The 14,966-nt window shown below is 42.1% G+C and overlaps 1 long non-coding RNA gene across 1 annotated transcript; it reads right to left on the bottom strand.

Moving 5' to 3' along the window:
• Positions 1–12,179: 12,179 nt before the first annotated feature.
• LOC128531833 (uncharacterized) lies at positions 12,180–13,463 on the bottom strand. The gene is made up of 3 exons (XR_008361219.1): positions 13,266–13,463; positions 12,899–13,086; positions 12,180–12,729 (listed from the first exon to the last, which is right to left on the bottom strand). It is a non-coding gene; the product is annotated as an uncharacterized LOC128531833 (long non-coding RNA).
• Between the last annotated feature and the right edge of the window lie 1,503 nt (positions 13,464–14,966).

Raw genomic sequence — 14,966 nt, 5'->3', positions numbered from 1 at the left:
TGCGTCCCATCGTTTTGTGGGGGTCCATGCTGTAGTTTGCCTCCAGATCTCGGTGCAGATGGTGCAGGAGATTTTCCACTGTGGCCACGGCCTTGCTTCCCCCTCTGGTGCAGGTTCTACAGGGTCCATTCTGTAACACATATATGTATAGCAGAACAACAATACACTCTACTGGAATTAGGTCCATTCTCTATTGTTATATAACTACTAATCATGGGTCAAGTGGTTTAAATGACTGATTCAGAGTGTACAAGATAAAGCATGTTTTCTGAACAATTTCAGTATACATATGATCATCAAAGATATAGTTCATGATGCAGCTGGTTGATCATTGATCACTCATTTGCATGTAGATTGATTCATCTCCGTCGTTTTCAACATAGACCGTTTGCCTGTCATATTCCACAAGAACAGTAAACTGTCCCACCATTTTTCTGATGCTTGCTTTTGCCAGTGGAATGACACAGCATGATAGGATGAGTAAAGTACCTAGCACAATCAGGACAACTGTTCCCATTTTTAGTAGTAGTCCATACGAGCTAGAAGGGTTGAGCCAGTCAAACCAGGAAGTCCATGCTGTAGTCTTCTGAACTTCCTGGGTGACTCTGACAAGTTCATCTCTCAACTTTCATATAGCTTTTAAAATTTTGGTTATGTTACCCTCCGGTCCAGTGTGTCTTGGGATGTACGTGCAGCATTCTTCTCCAATCAAGGCACATACGCCTCGTTGAGGTGCTAGCATTGTGTCTAGGACGAACCTGTTCTGCATAGTCATTAATGTTGTCCTGTCTAACTGTTCTTGTACCAATCCTAGAATGTTAAGTGTGTGATTCCAGAACCTCTGTTGATTATACCATAACAGATTTATCCATCTTGCGTTTTTACCGATCTGTCCCCATGGAAGGAAGAAAGTCATAAATCCTCCCGCTACCCTGTTTATGACCTCGTGTTCGGTAGGTACGCCTATTGGAATGCCATCCCATGTTACTGTTATTTCTCCTTCTCTGTCGAACTCGTCCCATACTCTCAATTCTTCTTGGCCAATTTTCTCTGTGAACTTTGTGTCTTGTGTGTCTCGAAGGTCTTTCTCATGATGTAAGCCTACCACCACTAAGTCTCCCCCTAGTAGTACGTTAGCACAGCATCCTCCCCAATTGTTTGGTAGTGTTTGTCTGACTGTAGTTCCATCACAGTACCAGAATATGTCTGCCAAGGGTGTGGTACCTGCACTCAAGTTGGGTTGTCATATCTTTACCATTTCACTGCAGGCTATATTGTCAGTCTTGCTGTCACAGACATGGCACATCTGTATGGAGAAACCTGCTGCCGGTTGTGTCTCATTGCAGCTTGAGGATAGATCTCCTATTTCTTCTGTCCCATTCGAACAGATACATAGAGGATAGGTTTGTTGGATTGGTGTTATCTCTCGCTGGACGGCGTCCAACGTGGTCACTGGCTGATAGGTACACTTGCTTGTATTCTGCATCCATTCTGGGCCATAGTGTATTGCAGCTGAGTGCAAAAGACATGGGGCATAATTGATAGGGCATAATTCTGATGTACTGTATGTTGGGTTGTCTGTACATTCCTTCGTGCCCTGAATGGGAATCACATGTAGGGGTTTGTTACTTCTATCATGACACACTATAGTCTCTTGAGGTCAGTGAGTCTGCAGTGAATTTTAGCCATTGGAAGAACATGTCCTTTTTCCACGTTATATCAGTTTCCGGTAGGTTCTCAGGTGGCACCTTTGTCATTTGTGGGATAATTGTTACGTATGACGTTGATTCGTTATCTGAGATCCTAATCTGTTTGTCTGCTCTTGCGTAGCATCCCTGCCAATCCGTCAGAATTAAGCATGCTTCTCGTATCTTTCCTTCTGCTGATTTATTGAATGCACACCAGTTGTTAGGCAGTGGTTTTGCTTCAATCGCTCCTTCTGTCCTGGACATATGCTCCATTTTGCTCTTCTCATCTAATTCTATGTGGATGCGTATTTGTTCGTCTGATTTTTGTGTCTTGTCCACCTTTATTTGGAACCTTGCTGTCCAGGTTCCTGTTCTGTCTATGCCGGGCATTCTAGCTGTTCTCCTTGCCCTAGTTATTGAGGCTAGTACACAACGCATTTGTCTTTCATTAAGATCCCAGTCCGCGCTGGCTTTATTACTCAAAGGGTCTCTGCCATCAGTTAGACCTGACAGTAGAACAGGTGTTATGATTATAAGCATAATTTTAAGTTTATTTTGGGGGTAGTAACGGAATCGTTTCTCCATCTGGATCACAAAGTCGACACCTGGGGCTGTGGCCTAATAATCTACACAATATATGTCTCAGTGTATTTTTCGTTGGGTGTGACGTTACTATTGGGGTTGCTTTAACTATGTTAATCACTATCTGATCCAGTGTCGGGTTCTACCTGTTGCCGTGCTTCTTTGATTCTTGCACGTTTTTCTAGTCGTTGTTTGCCACGGCCTCTTGTTCTTTGGGCTGGACCGGCTTGTTCTGCAGCAGCCTCTTCTTCAATGAGTTCCACTTCCCACTTTCCTATGTTATCTTGGGGCCACTCTGGCGCTCAGTCCACGGCGATCCTTCTGTGTGCTCGTAAGGGTCTGGTGCCTGTCGTCTAGGTCTTTCTTCAGGTGCCTGAGTCCTCTGGGGGCCTGCTTGTAGTCCCGATGGTCCGGCCCTTGGAGAGTCTTCAGGGACCTCTGGGGGAAACCTATCTCTTACCCGGTCTGGGTTTGGTGCTTTGCAGCAGTGGTTCAGATGATACCATGCGTCTTTTCCTTGTACTTTCACAGCGGTTGGAGTTGCCAATACCACTTTGTATGGCCTGTCTCTCCTGGCTTGGTTTTACCTTCTTCTGAATACTCGAATGAATACCCAGTCACCAGGTAGTACTGTCCTGTCATCTGCTTCTTCCTCGGCTTCGTTAACTGGTCTTTGTCTGTTGTCGTCAAGTATCGTTGCTCCCTTAACCTGTTGGAAAATAACTTTGTGTATTTCAGATAAGTGTTTTACATAATGATCAAGTTCACCTTGTAGTTGTTCGACAGATGGACCTTTATAGGGTCCTCGAACAAAGGACGTCAGCATTGGTCTGCCAGTAAGCATTTCATGCGGTGTTAAATGCATGTTTCGGTTAGTCTGCGATCTCATGCACATTAAAGCTAGCGGTAAAGCTTCTAGCCATATTCATGTTTGTTTCTGCACAGATCTTAGCTAGTTTCATTTTAAGTACCCCATTCACCCTCTCCACCATCCCTTGGGATTGGGGATGGTATACGCATCCGAATCGGTGTTTGATGTTCAGCCACTGAGTTACCTTTTGTATTACCTTGTTTGCAAAATGCTTTCTGTTATCTGAGCTAAGGGTGTCTGGAATCCGAAATCTTGGTATTACCTCTCTACATAGAAATTTTGCTACAGCAGTTGCATCTTCCTTAGCCATTGCTACAGCTTCTACCCATCTGCTGAATCTGTCAACAACCACTAGGATGTATCGTTTCCCTTGGAATCTAGGTTTACCCATGTCTACAAAGTCACACATTATATGTCTAAATGGTCCATCTATTTCTGGAATGTGCCCTACATGTGAGGTTTCTATTGTTGAATCTAGCACATATGTCACAAAATTGAGACAACGTTCGATGGACCATAGGGCCTAAATAGGGTGACCACTATGTCTTTTGGATCCTCCTTATCACCTCTCCTTTTGCTACATGGTCGTCGCCATGGGCTTGTCTTATTAAAGTCAGGAGGAAGCTCTGTGGTGCTACGAATCGCCCATCCATGCTTCGCCAAACATTGGTATCATTATCTTTCTTTGCCCCTCTAGAGACCCATTTTCGAATTTCTTCGCCCGAGGCTGTCATCTGCATGTCTGCTAAGTTAGCTAAATCTGGTGAGGGCGGTGCGTAATCTTCAGGCCTGAGTATTATCCTTTCTTCTACTTCCGGGTCTACTTCTGGCCTAGCAGGGCTGGCGGCTGAGCCAGGGCTAGAGCTTGAGCTGGAGCTCGAGCTAGATCCTGAGCTAGATCCCGAACTAGAGCTGGAGCCAGAACTGGACCTGCACATTTGACTATGGCTACTTTTGAGGGTAATTTGATTGCTCTTAGTAGTTCTGCTATTGCTTCTCCATGTACCACTGAGGTTCCATCTGCTCTTTTATAACCTCTTTGTGCCCATATGGGGCCATACAAATGGCATATTCCGTATGCATATGCTGAGTCAGTATATATGGTACACGCCTTCCCTTCTGCTAGTTTACATGCATTTGTTAGGGCGAGTAACTCAGCTAGCTGAGCGGAACAGGGTTGTGGCACCTGTTCCACTTGTGCTATTCTGAATGTTTTTCCATCTAGTGTCGGTGTCACTACAGCATAACCTGCTTTATTGCTGTCTCCATCTCTAAAACATGATCCATCTACAAAGAATATACAGTCTGGATGTGTTAGAGGTTGATTTTTTAGGTCTTGTCATGTCTCTAAGTGCACTGCAGATACTAACTGACAGTCATGCGGTTCTCCTTCTGCTAAAGTCATTATGCGATCTGCTGGATTGACCGTCTGACACCTCCGTATGGTCAACTCGGGTACAGAGAGTATTACATCATATCCTGTTCTTCTAGCATTTGTGATTACAAATGATGGACTGGTCAGTAGTGCGTGCAGTGCATGGGTGGTGTACAGTGTAACTGGGTGTCCCATAGTTATTTTAGCTGCTTTTTGATAAGCAAATGCTGTTGCTGCCACTCCTTGGTAGCAGGGCGGCATGCCTTTTTCAATGTTATCAAGTGCTGTACTGTAGTAGGCAATTGGTTGTTTACTAGGCCCTTGTTGTTGAGTCAGAACCCCTGTGGCAAAGCCGCCACGCTCTAAGACATACAGGTGAAACGGTTTATTATATTCTGGACTAGCCAATGCTGGTGCCGTGCAGAGTTCTCTTTTCAACTGTTCAAAGGCTTCAAATGCTTCGTGGGTCCACTCTAGTAGTGCACTATTTTTGGCTTGTCCAACTGCCTTGATTATAGCGCCCTCAGGGGTGCTTTCCAATCTCTGCTAAAGCCTACCATGCCTAAGAAGAACAACATCTCTTTTATAGAACGTGGCTTGGGGGCCTTTAATATTACTTGTACGTGCTCGGGAGATATGTGCTTAAATGTTCTTTTCAGTATTCTTCCTAAGTACTCCACCTCTTGTCTGCAGAATTGCAGTTTTTCTTTACTTACTTTGTGGCAATTTTCGGCTAATACGGTTAGCTTAATTATGGTTGGGCTGCAAATTAGAAGGTCGTCACAATATTGAATTAGGGTGCTCCTAATGTTTATCGCCGCCAGATCTTGCATTAGCACTCCATTAAAGATAGATGACGCCTCCGAGTAGCCTTGAGGTAAACGATTATACGTGTATTGTTGTCCTTCGTAGATGAAGGCAAACAAGTGTTGTGATGCTGGATACAGTGGAATGCTAAAGAAAGCCGAGCATAAGTCTATGACTGTATACCATTGCGTGTCTTCTGGTATATTGGACAACAGAGTGTGAGGCAGCTCTGCTTCCACTATTTGGTTTATGGCTCGTAGATCATGTACGAGTCTCCATTTGTCTGAGTTGGGCTTCCTGACGGGAAAGATAGGAGTGTTGCAAGGACTCTTAGTGGTTTTCAATACTCCAGCTTCTAATAAGCCTTATATAGTGGGTTTTATCCCAGCTATGGCCTGTGGTGTTAGTGGGTATTGCCTTTGATAAGGTAATTTCGTGTTCGGTCTTATTTTTATTAAGGCTTGTCCTCCAGATCTAACTACCCCTACGTCGGTAGGATGTCTTGTCCATAGCTTATCCGGGATTGTTTTCAGTAATTCTTCTTTTAACATTCTTTCTCCTTCTTCTACCTGTCCTAACATTCTTACTGACATTTGTGTGTGCGATGATAACGAGGTGTTACACATCCCCCTCTGAGGGTGTGTTGACAACAGCATGTTCCCATCTATCTCTGTATGCGTTGCCCTCATTCTGTTCCTGAAAAAGTTATCTTTAAGAATCTCTTATCTTGTGAGATGTGTACAGAGGAGTTAGAGACTTCTGCTGCCTGTTTGAACATTAGTCCTAGTTCTTTTGACTGCGCTCCTTCTCCCACTAACAGTGAGATGTGGGGTGCGGTGTTCGGCACTTGATGCCAGTGTTCCATCTGTTCAGTCAAATGCACAGTGATGGCTGCTCCTGCAGCACCTACGATTATGTCTCCTAGTGCTACATAGGTGATTGTGTCTTCCATGACTTCTGTCCATAGCTGTGCATATTCTTCATCTTGACTTCCTGTGTCGTAATACATGGTACAGTGTAATAGCAAGGTCACTTTTTTGCAGTCTGGTCGTCGTTGAATTATCCAGTCTTCCCATAATTCTTGAGCATGTTGAGCTCCTCTGCCTGTGCAAAGCAGCCAGTATACTGTGTCCATGTTGTGTTGTTTTTTGACAGTCTGCAGGAACTGTCCTATTGTTACACATAGTCCTTTAGTATTACATCGGATCTTTGCTTTTAGTTTACACAACAAATCTCTTCCAAGTAGATTAACTGGGGTACTCGGTAAGAAGAGTAAAGGTGCCGTTATAGTAGTGTCTTCTAGTGTTATTAGTTGGGGCTCTGTAAAGTGCAATACTTGGGATAGTCCCGAGAAGCCTGTGGTTTTTTTGAGAGGGGGAGCTTCGAGCCATCGCGTCCTACACATGAGTAGGTTGCACCTGTGTCAATCATAAATGGAATTGGTTGCGAATTATTTTTAGACACCATAACAGTTGGTTCTTGTTGTGGATGCAGTGTTGAGACATACTGCATCTGCTCCCCCTCTGGCTTCTTTGGGCCTCGTCAATTCCAGTTTTGAGGTCCCATCCAGGGGCCTGTCCACTGGTTTTGGGGTTGTCCCTGTGTCCAAGATCCAGGGGGTCCCATGTTCCCGGCAGGAGCCTGCGCTGCTCCATACGGTCCTCGAGGTTGGGGTCCCATTGGCATTCCTCCTGTCAGCTGTAGGCAGTTTTGTCTAAGGTGTCCCATTCCTCCACATTGCCAGCACTTCATGTCTTGAGATCTTGGACCCATTGGTCCTGGGGCACTCATTTGTTGTCTTCTGGACTGTTGTTGATATGATCCCCTCTGACCTTGGCCTCCATAGGGCCTAGGGCCTTGTCCTTGCCACCTCATGGGTGGAGCTGGTCCTTGCTGGTTTCCAGGATATGTATATGGTGGAGGGGCTGCTGGTTGCTGTGCTTGCTGTATTTGCTGTACTTGCGGTGCTGGCCCAGCAGGGGGTGGTGATGTCTGATTCTCTGGCACCATCACAGCCGCTTGGATCTTGCCTTTTTCTTTTTCTTTCTTCTTGGCAGCTGAGAGTTCTCCCAGCTGTATTTTGTGCAGTTGAGTTGTGATCGATTCAGCTGCTTCCTTGTTCCCCCCCTTTCTCTTTCTCTTTCGATATTGGTCCACATGATGTACAATGTGGGCTTGGAACGTGTCCCAAGGTAGTGTGTTCAAACCTACCACTCCCTCTAGGGCTGCCTGGACCTCCAGAGGCATGCATTTCTTCAGCATCATTCGGAACAGGCTTTTACTTGTGTCTGTTTGGTCCCATGATCCTCCTGTTTTTTCTCTCCACTTGGTTTGAAAGTTATTGATGAATTTTACTGTATTCTCATCTTCCCCTAGTGACACTGATTCCAGTTTTCCTGGGTCCATTTTTGTAGGATAGGCTCTTCGTAGAGCATTCCGTATCTCGTTTCTGTACGCACCGATTACAAGTCCATCTCCGGCGTTTTGGCCTTTCAGGGCAAACAGACAAGCATTGTCTAATATCTCCATAGTTTTTACTTTTCCAATTGTTTGTGCTAGGATAGCTTTTACATCCCCAATTGCTTTTCTTCAAACTTAGTTATCCACTTCTGTGCTCCGTTGCACAACTCAGGTAATTGGCCCGCTAGGCCTGTCATGTCCATGAATGACCATGGCACGTACTGGCGCTGGGCTCCCTTTATCACAAGAGGGCACTGTTTGGTGGTGTAATCTTCTGTATCTGACATACTAACACATAGTTCATCACCTTTCCGTTGTCTCGGTTTTCTCTTATGTGTGGGCACGTGCCATTCTGGGCCGTCGTACCAACGTGATGTTTGCTTTGTGCGTGCAGATCTCCTTATCACTCTTGGGTCTGTCAGTGCTCTCTCTGTCTTTTTCAGGGCACTCTTAGTGTACTGGGTCAGATGGCTATTCCTTCTTCTGCCTGCTTGAGTGCTTTGTCAATGGATCTTTTATCAATGATTTTCTTTTCAGTTACACTGGGGGTTTCATGGCAACTTCTACTCCTGTATGTCTGTTTTTTACTTATTGTATGTCTTTGATCGCTGCGTCTTGGGGCGCTCATCCGGCCTTGTCTTTCTGCTCGTTTCACTGCATCTTCACTTGCCTTGAGCTTCTTCAGTCACTTCGTCTTTTTCCTCGGACCCTTTCTTGTTCCCTCTTTCCTTTGACAGGCTTGGGGTGCCGTGTAGGTTTGAGCATTTGGGTTTGTATGATGTTAGTTCAGGGTTGCATGGCGTCAGTTCAGGGTTGCATGGCGTCAGTTCAGGGTTGCATGGCGTCATTTGAATATGTCCGGTCAGTTGCCCTTTAAAGTCCCATGTTCCTTCGTTATTTTCCGTTAGTGTTGGGTACATTCCCCTAGCCCTCCGGTGCATGTGTTCCTCAGTGTATGGTGGTGGTCTTTCTTCGTCTATATTTATCTCATTTCTCTTTTCCTCACGTGCTACTTCTTCTTTACCTGTTTTTACTTCCTGTTCTTTTTCTTCAGTTGGTTTTGCCTTTTCCTTTCTTTTTCCTTCTTTTATAAACCATTCAATGATGTCTAACTTATGCTCCAGTTTCATTCTTTCCTTACTGCTTTTTCCTTTAGTAGTATGTCTGAGCATTTCTTTGACTTCATTGCAATGTTCTTCATTGAAGGTTCCCTTTTTAGGCCATTGCAGCTCTCCTGTTGTCCCGTCATGCCATTTTGTCATGCATTTTCTGATGTACTTTTCCTCTTCTCTGTGTTAAGCTATAATTATATCTGCTGGAGTCACTGGCTTTGGCCAAATGCTCTTTCTGCAGTGGAACATCCTCCCCATCACACTCTTTTGTTCCTGTTTATGTGTTAAATGCTTGTGTTTCTTTTCTCTCTTATTTACTACCGTTCGTCTGTTGTGTATCTTGTGATTGTTGCTGTAGATCTTAAATGCTTGCTTTTCTTTTATATGTTCTCTGAGCATTAATCATGCAGTGCTGTCATAATCAGAGGCACAACAAATTTGTCAAAGGTCTGAAAAATTATTCGTCCGTCGGGGCCAACTGGTATCAGAGTAAAATAACTATTATTATTATTAATCCACCACTCACGACACAGCACTAGCAGACCAGCTTCAGCTTCTATCAATCTGTACCTCCCTCTTCACTTATCTGTTCTTCCCAATTTATCTCTCTACAATCAGCTGTCATAAGTTTTATCTGTTCCCTTATGATCTATTGCGGATGTGCCACATCCGCCAATATCTGATTATTGCTTTAGCTATATTTTCATTTCTTTTATTACTTGTTTATTTATATATATATTTATATATGCTTTCTTTTACTTCATACACGCAGGCTCTATACCTAGGTGTTAACACACACATATAACATATACACAGAAAATGTACACTCCAAATACAATACAAGCGCTTTTAATGAGTTTTACAAGTTTGAGCACTCCAAATCACTTCAATACTAATTAACAGTTCATCACACAACTGGGCCCAGAGCACAAATACCACCTGTAGGAATTTCAGATATCTCTTATCTCCCCGTTTCTAGCGAAACCTCATACACATGGGCTCTAGCCCTAGGACACGAGATCGTACGTTAATCACCTACAGGACTTTTCCACAATACCACCTGTTAAGCTCCGTGTCTTAGAATCACCTCACTTTTCAATGAGTTCTATACTTAGCGGCTTATTACAGGACTTTTCCACCTGCCACGTTTGAGGATTTGCTACCGTCCTCTAACTAGTGAACTGCAGGACTTGGAACCATCTGGGTCCGGCCCCACTGGTTGGCGAATCCTCGTGTACGGGCTCTAGCCCCAACACAGTGGCGTTACCTCAGATATACCAAACAGAACGTGCGTGCACCACAAATATAAAATAACCTTTGAGATCTCCTATTGTTTTGTTACTTCATCCAGTCTTTTGTATTAACACAAATACAGTACTTATTTTGTCAATATCACATAACATGTGTTCAATATACCTTAGGAGTTGCTCCCTCTAGCTGGAAACACGCATACTAACAAACCATGAACTTCTAATGCAGAAATTTGACAAAACAGGTTTTCTGCTTACCTTCTCTATGTTGGCCAAAGTCGATGGTTTGTCAGCCTGCGGTGGTCCCAGGTCCCCAGAGGGGCCGCCCCCGAACGGTAATCGCAGTCGGGGGTCACCAATAAATGTGGGACATTTGAGAGTCCTCACTGTTCTTTTCAGCCAGTGAGGCCAGAGTCTAGTACTCCAGCTCCATCTGTCTGAAAGCCTAGATGGTATGTAAGTATTGGTACCCAAACTGATTTTAAAGTGTCTGTTGGTACACAGACTAACGAGACAGCTACTGTTGGTACTCAAACAGATTTTCCTCAAGCTCCTGTTCCTCTGTTAAATCGTGGCATTTCTGCTTTTATTCCTCTCACTGACCTTCCTCTTGGTGTTGTTTTAGCTCAAAGAAGGTTTGATATGTAGGAATATTTTTGTTGATGCTTCACCCTAGCCCTTATGTTTTTGTATTATACGTTGGGCTTTTATACTCTGTATTTTTATATCATTACCATGTAGATACACATTTTTATTCTGTATCTACTCTTAATAAACTATATTATTCACAAGACTGGCTCTGTGTCTCTGATTTTTCCCTGCTCTTTGTTTGTTCGTACCAGCCTGTGCCCGTGGTGCCTTGCACATATGTTTCAGGGAAATTCCTGATCCTTTTAAGTTTGGTTTCGAGGACATAATTTGTTACATAGGTTACTGTGCACCTCGCTAGCTTTTCTCATTGTCTGTTTTTTTTTTTTGACCTGGCCTTTGCATTTTTTTCTATGTTTCTCTCATTACCTTGGTTTCTGTTTATCTGCATGGGCAGTTTTTAGGTATTTCCCAAGCTCCTGGTACCACTGTTTCTGACTTGCTCCTGTCCTGTCTTTCCTATAATGGTATACTTACAGGCCTTTTATATTTCTGCCTGCATAAATATATATTAATTAAAACATGCTTACATGAATATAAGTTGATTAAAACATGCATACATATTTGATTAAAATATGCTTACACTAAGAATGCTAATAATGCTTCAATACAGAGGTTTACTCATTCCCACAAGACACAATGCTCTCATACATGTTTATCCTATGGCTAAGGGAAACATTACTCACTTAATTGGACAGCTTGTCCATGCGCTCTTATCCTACAGTCATACGAGGCCTCAGTAGAGTTATACTAAGGCCTTAGTGGCCCAGTACACATGTTTTATGTCATCAGTCTCTTTACTGGGTATAATAATACATTTTGCACTATATTGTTCCAAACATATATAAAGTTTTTGTTTATTGTTTTGGTACTATTTTCATAAGTAAAGTGTGCATTTTCAAATCTCTTAGTACAAAACTCACATTTGTAACACCACTAGTCATTCTTTCAAATCTGATGTCATGATTTCATTGTATTTGCACAGATTTTTATTTCACTTAATTATTGTTTCAGAACACATGATCATTGTGATATATATCGAGAACATTTGCTTTAACCACTTAGTACTTTTAAAAATCATTTAATTCAGGAGCAAAAAATACAAGGTAATCATTTCAAATTGTCCTTGGTGATGAATGAGTGTAACTGAACTGTAAAACTTTACACAGCAAATATTACACATATGTTCCGACATAAAAAAATTATATATACATATATACTGTATATATATATACACATACACACACACAAAAAACAATTCATTTACATAAGCAAAATATATTTTTATGAAAATCACTTTTACACAATTAATCAAGGCGGTCATTAACATTGGGCCATATATTTTCATCAACATCACAGTGGATGTCTTCATTGTTTCGTCACTATGGGAAAAATCTCTGGCATTACGAATCCAGGCTTGACATTGCTCAGCAGTTATATCACCACAAGCTTCACACATGACTTGAAGAAGGGAGACATGCTCATGGGGATGGCGATCATACACCTTCCACCTCCATGTAGAGAAGAATTCGTCAATTGTGTTGAGTAAAGGGGAATATGGTGGAAGATAGAGGGTCATGAAGCGAGGATGTGTTTGAAACCATTCCTGAACCAGCTGTGCATGGTGGAAGCTGACATTGTCCCACACAACATAGATAATGTCTCCTCCCTGACAGGACTGCTCAAGCTCATTTAAAAAAACTATCAGGTGTTTAGTGTTGTATGACTTTAGAACTGGTCTACAGCCTACCACACCATCTTCAGATATAGCTGCACACATTAAGATGTTTTCCCCACGTTGTCCAGCCACTTGGATGGTTGCCCTTTGTCCAATAAGATTACGTCCTCTGCGTTTAGTTTTTGCCAGATTGAAACCGGCCTCATCAACAAAAATATACTTGTGATGATTCACAGCAGTGTCCAGCTCCATCACCCTCTAAAATGATAATAAAAAAATAATAATTTTTACAACTTATAATTGTCAGTACCGTTACAGTAATTGCATGCCAGGTTAGTATTGTACCTGAATATATTCTGAACACAGTTGTTTCACCCGGACATTATTCCTCTCAAAAAGAAACCAAGTAAATTTGTTTCATGAATACCTGGTGCTTTTTCAAAAGCCGGGCAATCGTTGGAAGGCTAATTGATGGCACATTGGCAAAGGTGTCATTGCTGTTCTCAATAGCCTGTTTGATTTCAGACAGCCGTATGTCATTCCTTCCCCTGACCATTTCCACCACAGCCAACTCCTGCACGTGGGCGACCACCACTAGGTTGTTCCCTGTTAATTCTGAGGACAACCATATACTGTCAATATTGTAGTAGCCCTATTACAAATTACATTACTGTAAACTGACAATTACATGTTGTTCATCTATACAATAGAGTACTATATTTTAGAAGTAAAGTTGCTCTAGCATTCTGATGATAGAGCTGACAGTTGATCTTTGTAAATGAGGCTGTACCAACCTGGCAGCCTCAGACATGGTAAAGCCTCTGTTTACCATCTGGTCAACAATGATGGCCCGGACTTCATTAGAGATGATGGTGCGTTGTCTCCTGCCTACATTTCTCTGAAGACCACCTCTCTGTTGAGGAGCACCATCACCTCTTTCCCTTTGTCTTTGCCCAACTCTCTGTCGAGAAGCACCACCACCTCTTCGATGAAGGTTTCCTCTCCCTCTCCCGAGTTTTTTTGTGATCATCAAGGGAAAACAATTAGCAATTAGTATTTCTAGATTGAACGCCCTTGCAGCAATTTGTAACTTACAAATGACCAGACAACAATCAGTCAAGTTGAAAAACCATGGACATAATGAATGATTCATTAATTAAACATTAATATCAGTTAATTAAATGACAGACAAATGTATTAAACTCAATAATAAGAGATGCAAATCAAAAATTTGATAGTGATAACATTATGAAAGGCAGTTACTGTGAACGAAACACTTATTTTGTATAGTGAATAGGATATTTTGTGATTATGTGTATTGTACTAACACGATTGAAAATGTGCTGAAATGTTTGAAAAAAGTGCACTTTTGATGATCTGTTGTGATATAAGTACTAAAAGTTTTGAAAATGTACCAATTGCTTGTGAAAACTGCGCCAAACCAATTAAAAAAAATCCTGTAATATAGCAGATTAGGCAGGAGTCAGTGATACAAAAGTTCCAGTACTTGTGCTATAAATTTACACAATACACACAACATTTATCTACTTTTTTTTTCCATGCCGCGTGCTTGTGGCAGGCCTTATTGTGCACCATGATTTTCCCACCACCATCACTGTTTTCTTAACAGGAATCTGTACTTTCACTGAAGGAAATTAACCCTTTTTAACCCTTGAAACAATTTCCTTGATCAATATGTTCTTCTAAAATGTCATTACTACTATTATTTCCATTAACTGAAACAATATTTAATCAATTATGCTTTTACTTTACCTTATCAACTTATCAATTGAACTGATTCAACTATTATCTATAACTTTCATTTAATTTACATTAACTCAAACTTATTCTGTTTAATTCAATTCACCAGCTTATTCATCTACAACACTAGGCTGACCTAGGGTATGGTAAGTAAACATTCTCTTTTTCCTTCTATTTCTTAAAGGATATATTCTTTTGCAGACTGGTCCTGAAGTAATCTCTGCTTCACTCTCTTCAGCATCATCCGTTTCTCTTTCGGCTCTTTTAGAAGGTGACACATTATCTTCTCCTTGTTCTGCTTCTTGTTCTTTATTCTTCTTAAATTCAGCATCATTCAACATCACTGTTTCTTCCGCATGAACTGCTGGGGGTCCTTGCCATGGGTACTCACAGTCGTTTTCAGCCTCTCTCCCAGTTGGTATTTCAACTAAAGTTCTCCAGTCGTCTTCAGTATCTGAACTTTCACAGTGCATTTGATCCATCTGTTTCTATGCTTCTTGAACCTTTTTCTTACCCTTCCTTTCAGGTTTTTCAGGCAGATGTTCTGTTTCCACAGGTAAGAAATCACACGGGAGTAACATATTTCTGTGCAGTATTCTTGTTTTATCTTTCCCATTTTCAGGTTGCACTTCATATACTGGACTGTCTTGATACTTCTGTTGAGTGACAACGTAAACTTGCCAGGTAACAATTCAACTCCATAAGCTTTCTTGTCATACAAAGCTTTTCCTCTC

Source organism: Clarias gariepinus, chromosome 1, assembly GCF_024256425.1.
Source record: "Clarias gariepinus isolate MV-2021 ecotype Netherlands chromosome 1, CGAR_prim_01v2, whole genome shotgun sequence".
NCBI lineage: Eukaryota > Metazoa > Chordata > Actinopteri > Siluriformes > Clariidae > Clarias > Clarias gariepinus.
Note: the sequence above shows the minus strand (reverse complement) of the source record. Positions and strands in the feature narration are given on the sequence as shown.